This window comes from Copidosoma floridanum, unplaced genomic scaffold (assembly GCF_036245765.1).
Source record: "Copidosoma floridanum isolate Cflo_tuat_1 unplaced genomic scaffold, Cflo_Japanese_pri ptg000021l, whole genome shotgun sequence".
In the NCBI taxonomy this organism is placed as follows: domain Eukaryota; kingdom Metazoa; phylum Arthropoda; class Insecta; order Hymenoptera; family Encyrtidae; genus Copidosoma; species Copidosoma floridanum.
The window spans coordinates 20,675,026-20,688,483 of NW_028321898.1; the positions used below are offsets into that span (position 1 = coordinate 20,675,026).

At 32.7% G+C, this 13,458-nt stretch overlaps 1 pseudogene; it reads left to right on the forward strand.

Annotated features, from left to right (window-relative positions):
- The first annotated feature begins 11,827 nt into the window (after positions 1-11,827).
- On the forward strand, positions 11,828-12,698 carry LOC149374175 (uncharacterized; annotated as a pseudogene).
- Positions 12,699-13,458: the final 760 nt, after the last annotated feature.

Here is a 13,458-nt window from a genome sequence, read left to right on the forward strand (position 1 = left end):
AATTATGATGAATCTAGGACAACATTTGAACGTAGTAAATCTTCTCGGCGCCTGTACAAAAAATATAGCAAAACGTTAGAATTCTTATGGCATTTTTTAAAATAATAGTTGACATTTTTAAATAAAAAGCAATTCATTTTGTAGGTGAATTTTTAGTGATTCTCGAATCGTGTGCTTATGGAAACCTGGAAGACTATTTAAGATATTATAGAGGAAATTTCGTAGACCAAATGAATTCATCTACGGTCATATTAATTTATCTATTAAGCAAAAATTTACAAGGTACTTATTTTATGTTCATATTCCTTTAATTGAAAATCGAACTCATAATAAAATTATAGGCTGCATGATGGCACAATTTTTGTCGTAAAACATGCGCAATTTTTTCCATCATGATGCAATAAAATGCATAATCAATGGAAGTTATGCGTAAATAGTAAAAATAGTATTATATTTTGTTTTGAGAAGTACAGTTTTAAATTTTTATAATATTTTTTAAGTGTTTTAAGTTGCATTCTCTTGAAGTCATGATCTTGACACATGAAAATAAGGAGAAATATAAGCCTAATGACCTTTCAGATTTTCTAAAAATTGAGCATCGTTAATACGTATTTTGACTTTGCTCTATCAAAATGACATTTCAAGTTGGTTTGATAAAATTCATTAATTTTTTTGAGTGGCTATATACAAGCACTGCGATGACGTTATCAAAGTCTTTAAATGTTTTAATTAGAATTTTCAACAAATAAATAATAGTTGATTAAATTATACTTTTTGTACTGTATGAGAAAAATATGGCACTGACAAAATAATATTTTGTTTATTTCTTTGTACTTTAATATACTTAAAAGTGTGCCTTTCCCTACTTATTTTTGATTTAGTAAATATTGTAGATAAAAGCTATTTGTTAATATAAATTATTAGAAAATCAAATACTCAAAGAAGAATAATAATTGTGAACTGTACGGTTTTTTACTACACAGATGATGACTGAATGAATCATATACATATATATTTACTCTTTTTAATAACAAGAGCAAAAAACGTGGATTCAGAATCATACAGTCATCTAAAAACGGCATTCAGCAACAGTGATGCAAACTTCTCCTTTACCAAGGCTCAGAACTCCAACGATTCTATTGAGTTCCGTAGTGCCTCTTACTGTGATGATTTACAACCAAGTTGGCGATCTAACTACGAAGGCAATTATCAAAACTGGAATGCTGAATGCATCTGCTCCCATGACCTCGTCTCTTGAGCTTATCAGGTAGCTCATGGCATAGAAGATCTATCGAGGAGAAACGTAAGAATATGTACAAAAAACTACTACTCATACATACTTTGTCTATTACTTTACTGGTGTTTCTACGTGTACAGGTTTTACATTGTGATTTGGCTGCCAGAAATATTTTGCTATCTACTAATAACATCGTCAAGATTTGTGACTTTGGTTTGGCCCAGACATTGTACAAAGACATCAATTATACGAGGCTACACGATGTAAAATTGCCGTATAAGTGGATGGCCATCGAATCCCTCAGGGACGGAGTATTTTCGACTAAATCTGACATTTGGTCATTTGGTATTGTGATCTGGGAGTTTTTTACTCTTGCAGAGACACCATACCCAGGCATGCAAGCCTCAGTAGTATATCAAAAACTCATTAACGGATACAGGATGGGCCAACCAAGATATGCAACAAAATATCTGTTAGTGAAAAAAAAGCTCTTTTATGTAAGTAGTTTATTTTTTAGATTATTAATATGTTTTATTTATATATTTCTCAGTTACAATATTATGCTCAACTGCTGGGAGGACGAGCCAACTTCAAGACCATCATTTACAAAACTATCTAAAAATATTGGTATGCTTTTAGATAAAAGTACGAGTATGCACTTTGAGAAACTGTACCAAGAGTATGAGAACATTAATAAGGAAGTGGACTTAAAAGAGAAAATGATTATTCGACAAATATGTTTTCACCAGATAAGGTAGCACTTGCCCTGCCTCAACAGAACTATGAAAATCGATTGCTGCGGGTTGAAAACCCTGTATACTTGTGTTTGAACAATGATGACAGGCTTTTAGCCGACACACCGGGGAAGTTTGATAACTGTTCATGACAAAATCTCACATGTATGCTTCAAAGAGTTACTTTTCAAAACTGTATAAAAATTCTGTAATAAACTAAAATGATATCGTTAATAAGGTGGAATGCCACTTACAAGAAGAATGGTATCTGATCTGCAGTTAATTTTAACATTTTATTTCTTAGACTACATTAAAATAAGACAAAATGTCACCAACAGCTTATTAAATAAAAGTTTGTAGAGTTATAAAAAAACTACAACTTTATAATTCCAATTTTGTTTTACTATTCTTAGACTTACGAACAATTTTATAACAAACTGGAGGTTAAAATAAAAATTTGTGCAAAATCGTTTTATTTAAAAGTATTTAATTTTTTTTATCTTTACTTTTATTTGAAATTTTGTTGAAATTAGAATATTAATTTTTCAAGAATTTGTCGTACACGCCACGATGTTTTGTAAATTTTCACGTTTCAGTTTATCATTCTGGATCATAAAATTTTTTAGTATTGAATCATGCATCAGTTAATTGTAGCATTTAAAGTTTGAGCATAAATTAATATACAACAAGTGCAGTGAGTATTATGTTAAATGTGATTCTTTTTGTCAGATATGCCACACATTACTTGTATACAGTCCTGATTATGTAATAGCTTTATATTTGTGAGCTTTATTAATGGGGTAACCTAGTATTTTATTATATGATTCAATATTATCAGATTTTGCGAAACACGTTTGTATAACGCTACTTACAATATAATACTACAAAATTAATCGGATTTACAAGCCAGTCACTTTATGCATCTTAAGTATAACTATTGAATTTCGTAAGCACGAGTATGATTAATACAGAGCGTATTAATCATACTCGTGCTCTTGTTACGAATTTCGGATAATTTGGCACCAAATTAAATTTAATTTGCACAAGTATGTTAAATATTTAAATTTTTACGTTTAATAATTTATAGACGCGCAAAGTGATAAAATCCATTTTTACTTGACAAGTTTTTATGTTTTAGTGTGACATAACGTTTAAAAGTATATTGGAAAATGTTTATACTCGTTTGTGTGGGTATAATACTATTTTATCAAATGAAGCTCTGGCATCATCATTGGAAATCGTTTTGTGGGTGTGAATTTAACAATGTGTTTAAAATACCACAATTAAATAATTATTAGCTAGTAGATTATTTAAATAAAATTAAGCGCTTTATACTAAAATTGCAGACAATCATTGCATCAAATAAATCAAAGGAAAGCAGTAAAATTATTGTAAAATTATTACATCACTTTCCAGGCCCTTTTTTTAGTTATTTAAATTGAAATTGATTAAATTGTTTTTTAACAAATCCTACTCACATAAGTTTATTTATTATTTTATTTTAATCGTTACAAATAATTAGGTCGTTGTATTTATATTCATTACCCCTTTGGTTCTAACCCATACGGTAGGAAACCAAAAAGTCTCACAATTTTTTCGGCGGGTTCAGTTTAACTTGGTTTAATTATAACTATAAAAAATTCTTCTTGATACTCAGGAGATCTGAAATGGATGTAGAAAAAAAATGGATTCGATGTAGTAAATAAAATAGTAGTCATTTACTAAAGTTTTATTTTGTACAGTTCAACGTAGTTACTTTATACTGGAATGATCTCAATATAAAGGATCAGTTTTATAAAATAAATATCATCAAATATTTACATTCTATTCCATGTTAAATTTACATGACTCAGAAAATTTTGAATAAACAATAAATTAAAATCTATTTATAATGAAGCATTAAAAATCAGTATTAATAGATCGTTTTTTTTAAATTTGTACCAAAACACGCAGTAAAAGTAAAAATCGATTTAATTTCGTTAAAAAAGTATAAAAATTCAAAATAATAATAAAAATAGTAATAACAAAAAGTGTAAATAGATTTTTTTTTTTTATGTATACAAATTTCAAGTAAAAGTAAAAATATTGCTAAGCATAATAATCTTTGAAGCCATGCGTGGTTATACAGCATGGCTTATTTAAGTTTTACATACATACATACATACACATGCATACCCCCAACAAAGGTTGTTAAACGTCCTTGAAAATCTTTTTTTCGCTTTACCTCGCACAGTTTACTGACTTCTTCTGGTGGTAAATACCAGGACGGTATTGGGCGCTTCCGCGACCTTGACACAGTGGGTGGTGAGCTGCAGTCCGACTCGGGTCCATCAGAGCTGTTGTTGGGTGGCGTCAGCTGGCAAGCCACGGTGGCATCCACATCATCTGAAAAGTGAATCAACGACTGGCTCCTGTGTCTCTTTTACTAGTCCCGGACGCTGAAGCTCGTCAATATTTGTGATATTAACAAGTTTTTTGACGTCATTATCTTTCAACATCAATTTTTTTAGGGTAAGGCCAACTTTGCGTGCCTTAGCCTTACTAGCAAATTTATTATCGATGGCAGAGGCATCAAGTATTTTAATTTTAAGGCCTAGCCTCTGTCACGCAAGACTATCACTTTTTGCATTTTTGCATGGTTTTTTCAGCGTTTGGCTGTTGGGCGACGGGGCACTGGACTGAGCTGCACGCAATGGCAGCGAAGCCTCCAGTACCTCGCCTTAGTCCACATAATATGTTGCGGCCGTTCCGAAGCTGCCGCTGCGAACCTGCTTTGGACGGACGAAAGGATGCTCCTCGAAACTATCCTCCTCGTCCGAACGTCCACACTTCAGCGAGGAGGTAGAGCTTGCAGATTTTATCTGCGGTCTATCAAATCTGCGACTCAAGGCCGATGGAAACAAAGTTAGAACAGCAACTCCGCTGCTAGAGGCCAACTTAACTCCGTATAGACAAGACTTGCGCAGAGTCTTCTCGTTTTGGAGCCACTTTTGTAGTTGGTACCGATGAATGTCAAATTTATGAGCGGTTGCGCGCTCATTCTGCTTGCCGTTTTTAAAATCAAAATCGAGCGCCTATACTTTAAATGATAATAAAGTTGCAAGACCGCAACCCATGACAGTTTCAAATATTCATTGTGAGGACGATGAGGTTGCTGCTGTCGGTGTTGGGATTTCGGCTGGCATCTGAGCAGCTTGATGACGGCACTATTCTTGCAAACAACTTCACTTGCTTTCGCACAAGACATGTTACTAAGTTTATAACATTACGGCTCTCACTAAAAACTTTAACGTTTAACTCGAAGAAAGACGTTCACACATATATAAACTGTAACGCCTGAGGTCGTCGTAACTGGTACTAACCGTCTCACTCCACTGGTCACTTGTAACTAGCGCTACTGCTGCTACGCTAAGTTGGGCGTACTGCGATAACGACTCACCTTATTAGACACTAACGCACTGTAGATAGATGACTGATTGACTAACTAATTCCACTAAGCATAAGAATCTTTTAATTATCAATGTAGGTACGCACGCACTCCAAATGATTAGCCGCTCGGAGAGTTTGGAGAAGCCTCTTTCCCTATTTCCTACTCTACCTCGGCCTATTATCACTGCAGCCGGCAAGCGTGATAACAGAATAACAATTCAAGCGCGCAGCTTTATCACTGTGTTGCTACATTTTGTGTTTCGACAATTTTTAATGCGACTTCTAAAGAAGTGAAAGCTACCAGCTTTTTTTCCTACTCTTTTTCTACTTTTCCTAATTTTTTTGGTTTGTTTTTTTTTACATTTTCTTGAAACTACCCGAGAAAATAATACAATTATTCACGAGAGCTCGAAAAGCCAGTGCATCGGAGCTAAAGCTGGCCTTCTTGGTAGCTGGCATACCTACAAGGCCCACTTTTCCCGATTTCTCACTAACACTCGCCTCGCGCTACTGGCAGGTAAATTTAATACGAAACAAGCGCAAAGTTAAGACGATCTTTGTACTCCAATAAGATCGAACTTTTCGTAAACAAGCACGGTTCTTTCGGTTATTTAAAAATTAAATGAGAAAATTTAATAATTATTTAATAAAAAAGCCTAAGGTTAGTTATAACCAATCGTGCCTTCGTTATTTAACGTCTTTGTACGATTGAGACAGCATATACTACCTTAATTACGTTTCTACAAAAACACCTAATCACAGACGATCTTATCATAAGAATCCATCGTTTGTTGGACGATACTAATATTGTATGCCATACAGTATTGCTGTGTCTTCTAATACTCTATTCAGCCGATATTAATAACACATACTTATTGGAATCACAAGTTAAAAAGTTTTAAACTGACCAGTTGACGACAGAAAATCAAGTTACCAATAAATTTTTTTTTAACAATTTGCACTTAGTTTACCTACAAACTTAAATGAGGGTTTTTGCCTCTATATTAGTCGTAAAGACTTTTATCGAAATATTAGTATTATTAATCGATATACTGGTGGAGCTTAAACCACACACACATACACACGCACGTGCGCGTGCATGCACTGTTATCACTCCTTATTTTTGGCAGTATACCGTCTGATCTGATTTCAATATTTTTAAAGACTAGGTGTCTAATTTGACCTCGTTGTACTTGGCCCAGAATATTGCTGTCGTACCTTCTTACTAGACGGTAGTAGGAATCGGAAAAACAAAAAATAACTGCTAGCAATCACTGTACAAATTGCTAAAATAAGTGTTAAATTAATGACTTTAGTTGTAAATCCTCTCTATAAAAGTGTTTGTATTGTACTGCAGCTCCTTGTATGGAGAAAATTATAAAAGCAAGGATTCAGAAAGATTTGCCCATATTATCTGGCAATTTAGGTTATGCAACAAAGAGAGATAAAAACAAATTAAAGAAATAGAAAGGTTGTATACAAAAAAAAATTACAGCATGCATGTATACTTTGTACAAGGTCGATGTTTACATTTAATCGTAATTAAAACATTGCAGAACCTCTGTATTTCTTCAGAACGGTCGTCGATTTACAGAAATTGCCGACGATACGTTTACACGATACTGTGCAAAGTTTTGTCATCAAATGAAACGTATCCCAAAACTTAAAATGATGACAATACCACGTTTTTTCCTTTCAAAAAGTTTTTATCTGTCGTTGTTAATTGCTCCCTTCGTGCATTTCAGCGTGGCTATTGTCCAACTTTCCCGTTTCTTTCCTCCCTTATTGGAAATTAGAGCGTGGAGTATGGGAATATTAAGTGTTCATAGTGGGCAAATAATAACATTACAAGTAGAGAGAGAATTGAATTGAATTGAATTGAATTTATTCAATACAGAGCTAAGAGAGACAGGGAGACAGAAAGACATGGTTGGGATACGTACGTACCGGTGGATTTATTTTTATAGTCAGCTTTGCCAGGAGCCTTGGTTGAATAAAATGTAGAAGACAATGTGGACAGTTTATCACTGTCACATCTAATTTTAGACATGTTGTTTCAACTTAAAGTTATTCGAATTTTATTTATATTTTATTACATTTTCAGGTAGCGTAAGCTTTGTTATATGAGGCCATTACATGAGGAATTCATAATGGAGAAAATAAATCTGCTTATAATAAAAAAATAGCTTGGTCAGCAGAGGTCCGATACAACCTTTCAAGAACAATCTTTACACGTCTGTATTTGGCTCTTTTCGACTTATCACGAAAAATAGTTTGTTTCGAGTAAAGGCGTTGAATTTTATCCCAATAATTAATTCATTCGTATATGGGCCAGGTAAATTGATCAGATGGGGATGGACATGACTCTCCAATTGTAGAATTCATCGTTAGAGGAAACGGGAGGAAATAAACATACAAACACTTGGCTTTGTACCAGCTGGGGCTTACATACACAACATTTCACGCTCATTATTAAAAGGCTAACTGGAACAACGGCTAATAGCTTCTGAAAGCTGCACTGCTGCTGCCCTGTTGCTGATGTTGTTTGACCCATTCGTAAATCATTGATATAAATTGCTAATTGCTTGTCTTTTCAATAATAAATTCTTTCCAGTTGACAATTAATGTATTTTGGCAGTCCACGCAAGCTATATGTGTTTATGTATGGTTAATAAATTTTTTGTTTAATTACATTATGTCACTAAAATAATTGTCTTTACAATACGTAGACGGAACACTTTCAGATAAGTTGTAGCTTTTAGTTTGTGATTGCGTAATTCGTATCGCACTACAATGCCTTGGGGACTGCAATACACGTGTATATAATCGATGATAGAATATTTAGTTATAACAATCACACGTTTATTCAGTACGGAACTGTTATTCTGAAAAAATTATCGAATCAAATGTGATTCTAGAGTCAATTAACTTTAGTAAATTTTATATCAATGGATTTCAATCAAATCTCTTTGTCGTAAAAAAGGCCCTTCGAAAATAGTTTTTTACAAACCTTAAATGTTAGGTAAAATTGATGTATTGAGTTTATATTTCGTAAGGAATTTCTGAACCTTTATACGCAATGGCAATAAATAGTATTCTTCCTAATGAATCTGTAGCCTTAACAAGTTCTGAAATCAAGAAATAAAAACGTTCAAGTTGTTTTTTTTTTCGCAGCATACATTTTGTATGACATTCGTAGTATAATACTGTTTAGTACTCGTACTTTAACAAAATCAAACTAAGTAATATTGTCTTTTGCCCTAACATTTTTATAAACTTTCTACATAGCAAGGCATGAATGTATTTGATGTAAGGTTTGCATAAAATACCAGTCAAAAGTCAGTATAACTTAGTTTGATTTTGTTAATGTATGAGTACTAAACAGTTATATACTACGAATGTAATACAATATTTATGCTGCGCAAAAAAAACTTGACCGTTTTTATATCTTGATTTCAGAACTTGTTAAGGCTACAGATTCGTTAGGAAGAATACTATTCATTTTCAGTGTGTATAAGGGTTCAGAAATTTCTAACGAAATATGAACTCAATTTATCAAACTTTCCTAACATTTAAGGTTTGTTAAAAACTATTTTTAAGGGGATATCATAACTTTTCAGGAAAATACCATATTTAAATGTTTAATTTAAAAAACTTAATATTATTAAATGTTGCTCATATTAGAAAGGACTAGATAGAAACGAAGTCTGTAAAACATAGCTACGGTGATCTACAACAATCCCACTAAATTTCCACTAAAATTGGCTCATTTAAAGATGTTTCAAGTATATTTAAATGCAGTTAATTTTTAGAAACAGTTTTTTGATTCACCAAATAAAATAAATTACTTTAGGGACCATCCATGAACTACGTAACGCCATTTAGGGGGGGTAGGGGTGTGACAAATTGCGACAAAAAGTTACGTAAGGGAAGGGGGGGTTTAATTCAAAGTAACGTAACTTCACTTTATGCCACAAAAATTAAACAAAATTAAATGCACTGATATATTTTTCCAAATAGAGCGCGTAATTGCAAGTTTTTCAGTCGTGCCACGCTAGGTGCCGTATTGTACGTGTATACTAGTGACACTACTACCAACCTACTCGTATTATACGTTGATTACGCAACAGGGTTTTGTTTTTCTTGTTGACAAGTCGCGACGAAAAAATCAGTCGATAGCAGAGTATTGACACATGCATGACAAAAAAACAGTTTTTTGTTTTAATTATGACACAAGGGCAGTATATTATTTATTATTAACATATTAAGTTCAGTGTATAGTGTATTATTTAATGTGCAATAGATATTTATTTTGTAATGTCTTGGTATACAAAATTGTATGAAGCTTACAAAAAGTGTAATGCAAATAATTTTTCTGGATAAAAAATCCAATGAAACGTAAACGAATTATGGAAAAGTTTTAAAGAAGACAAAGAATCATTTCCAGGTAACGTGGAGAAGAAAATCAAGGAACTTCTTCAAGAAAAAACAAAAAAAGATGCAGAAAAGATTCTTTTCTTTACACGGCAAGTAAGATTAATTTCATTAAAAAAAATGTTCGTGTTATCTAAGCTATTAATAAAACTTGAAATAAATTTTGTATGATCTACATTGACATTAATATTATTTATAATTATAATAAAATGCAATTAAAAAAATATTTCCTTTTTTTCAGAAATCTGTAAGTAAACAAGTTCCCGATGCTAGTCCTATTGTTTGCGGTAACTCAAACTCCAAGTCGGTATCGAATTTGGTACTGATTTTGCAAGAACCACTTCATGCTCAAGTCAAAAATCCTCCTAAAGGTAATAAAATATTTATCAGCAAATATTAGCACGCATTTAAACTTTCGATTTTTAAGTCTGAATTGACACACTGTAATTTAATCTAAACGAAAAAAAAAACGTTTTTTTTCTACTTTTAATCTTACTTTAACAATATGTAATTTCAATTGAAACTTTAATATCAACATTTTCTACGCGTTAACGAGTTAATTTTATAATCATAAAAATAATGATTTTGAATCAGGAATTAAGCGTGGAAGAAGCACGTCTATCATCTTGAGCAGTGGCGAAGAAGATGAGGAAATTCGTAGCCCTAGCGCAAATCGCTAATACTCTACTCCCGCACAAGATAGTATTAAGACCATAATTAATTTATCAGAAAAACAGTTAATTGTAGCTGTTGAGGCTCGTGACTCTGGTCTTGAATCAGAAAGTGTACAAAAGGATTTAGAGAAAATAAAAAAAAAAATTGGAAAGCTCTAGAAAATTGCTGACAGCAACAATTAATACAGCTAAACGCCAAAAAAAATACCAAGATGAACGTCAGGAAGGTCGTAAAAAAATAGCGATTGATCGACCAGATTTAGCAAGAAATTTGCACGTAAGTTTTTAATTATCTAAATTGCAAACTATCAAATAATCAATTTAAATGCTTTAATGTTAGTGTACTAAAATTAATGAAAGTAGAAAAAAATATTAAATTTTAGTTTCGCAAACAGCCTGGTCAACCTCAATCAGAACTTGATCAACCTAAATTGTTGAAAACAATATGTGGCATCGCTATGTTTGGAGGAGCTGCTGATAGTCGGCGATGCTCGGAATTAATTCGGAGCTGAAAAACATTGAACGACTTACATGATGAGCTTCAAACACGTGGTTTTTCAATTTCAAGAAGCGCTACATATCTTCGATTGCTACTTCAAAACTCCCACACAAATGAGGGTAAAAGGCACGTTCATGCGGTGCCAGTTAAACTTTGCAAGACTCAAGCTGATTCTAGAAGAGAACACCTTGACGGTAAATTTTGTACAGCTTCAATTAGGTGACTATAGAAACATTTTTTTATTCGTGTCAAACGATATGCTCCAATATGTACGAAAATAATATTTTAATATTTAAAATTAAAAAATTAATAAAAATATTTACTACCTAGGTCGTTAAAGCAATAAATTTCAGTACTGGATGTTCGTCAGGTAGCTGTTATATCGCAAGATGATAAAAGCAGCGTGCCAATTGGAATCACTGCTGCAAATAAACAGGCACCGATCTTAATGCACTTAGAATATAAAGTAAGTCTACCAGACCACGATTGGTTTGTAGCCCCAAGTCGCAAGCTTATTCCAAGTATGTATGCAGGCATTCATATTACAGATGGCAAAATTGGTGATCCAAAAACTGTAACGCACTTAGGGCCTACTTACGTTGCCATCCACAGTGCCAAGCACTCGACAAGTACAGCAGCAACTCACGCTTATGATTTTAGAAGATTGTTAAACTTGGAATCTTTTAATGAAATACTTTGTAAGAAAATAATTATTTACACGTAAAATTTCTCACTCTAATTTAGTTTTACAATTTTATTTTGCATAATAAATTATTTAATTTTAGATACTGATAAAAAAGTAAAACCTATCGTGGTTTTGATGTCTGATGGTGGATCAGACGAAAATTCACGCTACGCCAAAGTGATAAGTCATGCGATTGACCATTTAAAGACCTGTAATTTAGATGCCATTTTTATAATAACTAACGTACCAGGTCGTAGTGCATATAATCGCGTTGAGCGGCGTATGGCACCCTTGAGTCGTGAGTTAGCTGGCTTAATATTACCCCATGATAATTACGGATACCATCTGGACAATTCTGCCAAAACAATTGATAAGAAGCTCGAAAAAAAAAATTTTGAATTTGCAGCTCAAACGCTTGCAAACGTATGGAGTGACCTAGTCATTGATGGCTATCCAGTGACCGCAGAATTCGCAGATTCGGAATGCATTGCCAAAGACGTAAGCAACGTATCACCTGAATGGTGTAGCTTGCATGTAAAGAAAGGTCAATATTTTCTTTAGGTATCAACAAGACTTTCAACATTAATTTTTTCATATTTTTCTGTAAATAATTAAATAAAATAGCTATTTTCGATAAAAAATCTATTTGTAAATTTCACATAAAAGTAAAGTTAATTATTTTTAAGCATACATAATATTAGTCAATTTTTTTCGTTTGTAGATCGTAAAATGTAATGAAAAAGATTGCTGCGGCGAATGGAGAAGTAGTTTAAGGGATGTTCTTCCTATGACTAACGGTTTTCTGCCTCCTCCATTTCCATTGCGCAGAAATCGTATCGGACGACTTGAAATCCTAACCCCGGACGATACAAAAGAAAAAGATAGCTTCCCTAATTTGTTTGTCAGACTAAGTATGGGTTTTAAACCCTCGATGACAACTGGTGTTCCTGTACCATATGATTATTACTGCCCTTCAGTTGTTGATGACATTAAAGGCAAGTTTTAATTATTCTCAAGTGTAATTATAATCTTTCAGCACTAAATCATACGTTTTATTTTTATTTTAGGTAGGACATGTAATTCATGTGTATTATATTTTGCTTCAAAAAAACAAAAAAACCTGCACACCAAAGAAATTCATGGAAAAGTCAATAATCAAAAGCTACGTGCAAAAAAAAATTTTAGCAAAAAGAGAAACAGAATTACTTTGTGAACTTGATATGTTGAGCCAATAATAAAGTGGCTCGAAGAAAAAAACGTAGAAATTAAATTTTCTGATTTCACAAATAATGATTTTACAGATGATATAGCTTCCTTTCCTGTCATCAGTGATATACACGAGTGGCTAGTAGCACCTTTTGAAAGTGCATGTGATGTGGAGTTAAAATTGAAGTTTTATTTAACAATTTTAATTAATAACTCAGTTTTTATTTTTATTTAAAAAAAAAGATTTTTTTTAATAGAGAAAGATACGTAACATTTACTGGGGGAGGGAGGGTCAGGCAAAACATTACGGTAAGTTTTGGTGGGGGTGGGGGGGGATAAAAAAGGGCAAAAACAGCGTTACGTAGTTTATAGATGGCCCGTTAAAAAATACAGTTGCAGGACTTTTATCTAAGATGCTCTTTTCTTTTTTTTTTTTGTATTAAAGTACTTTATCATATCATTCTTAGCAATTTTTCTTTAAGCTTACTACATAACTTCAATTACTTCTTCCAACAAATTTTTTTGATAAAATACTTAGTAATTATAAACATCAAAAATCC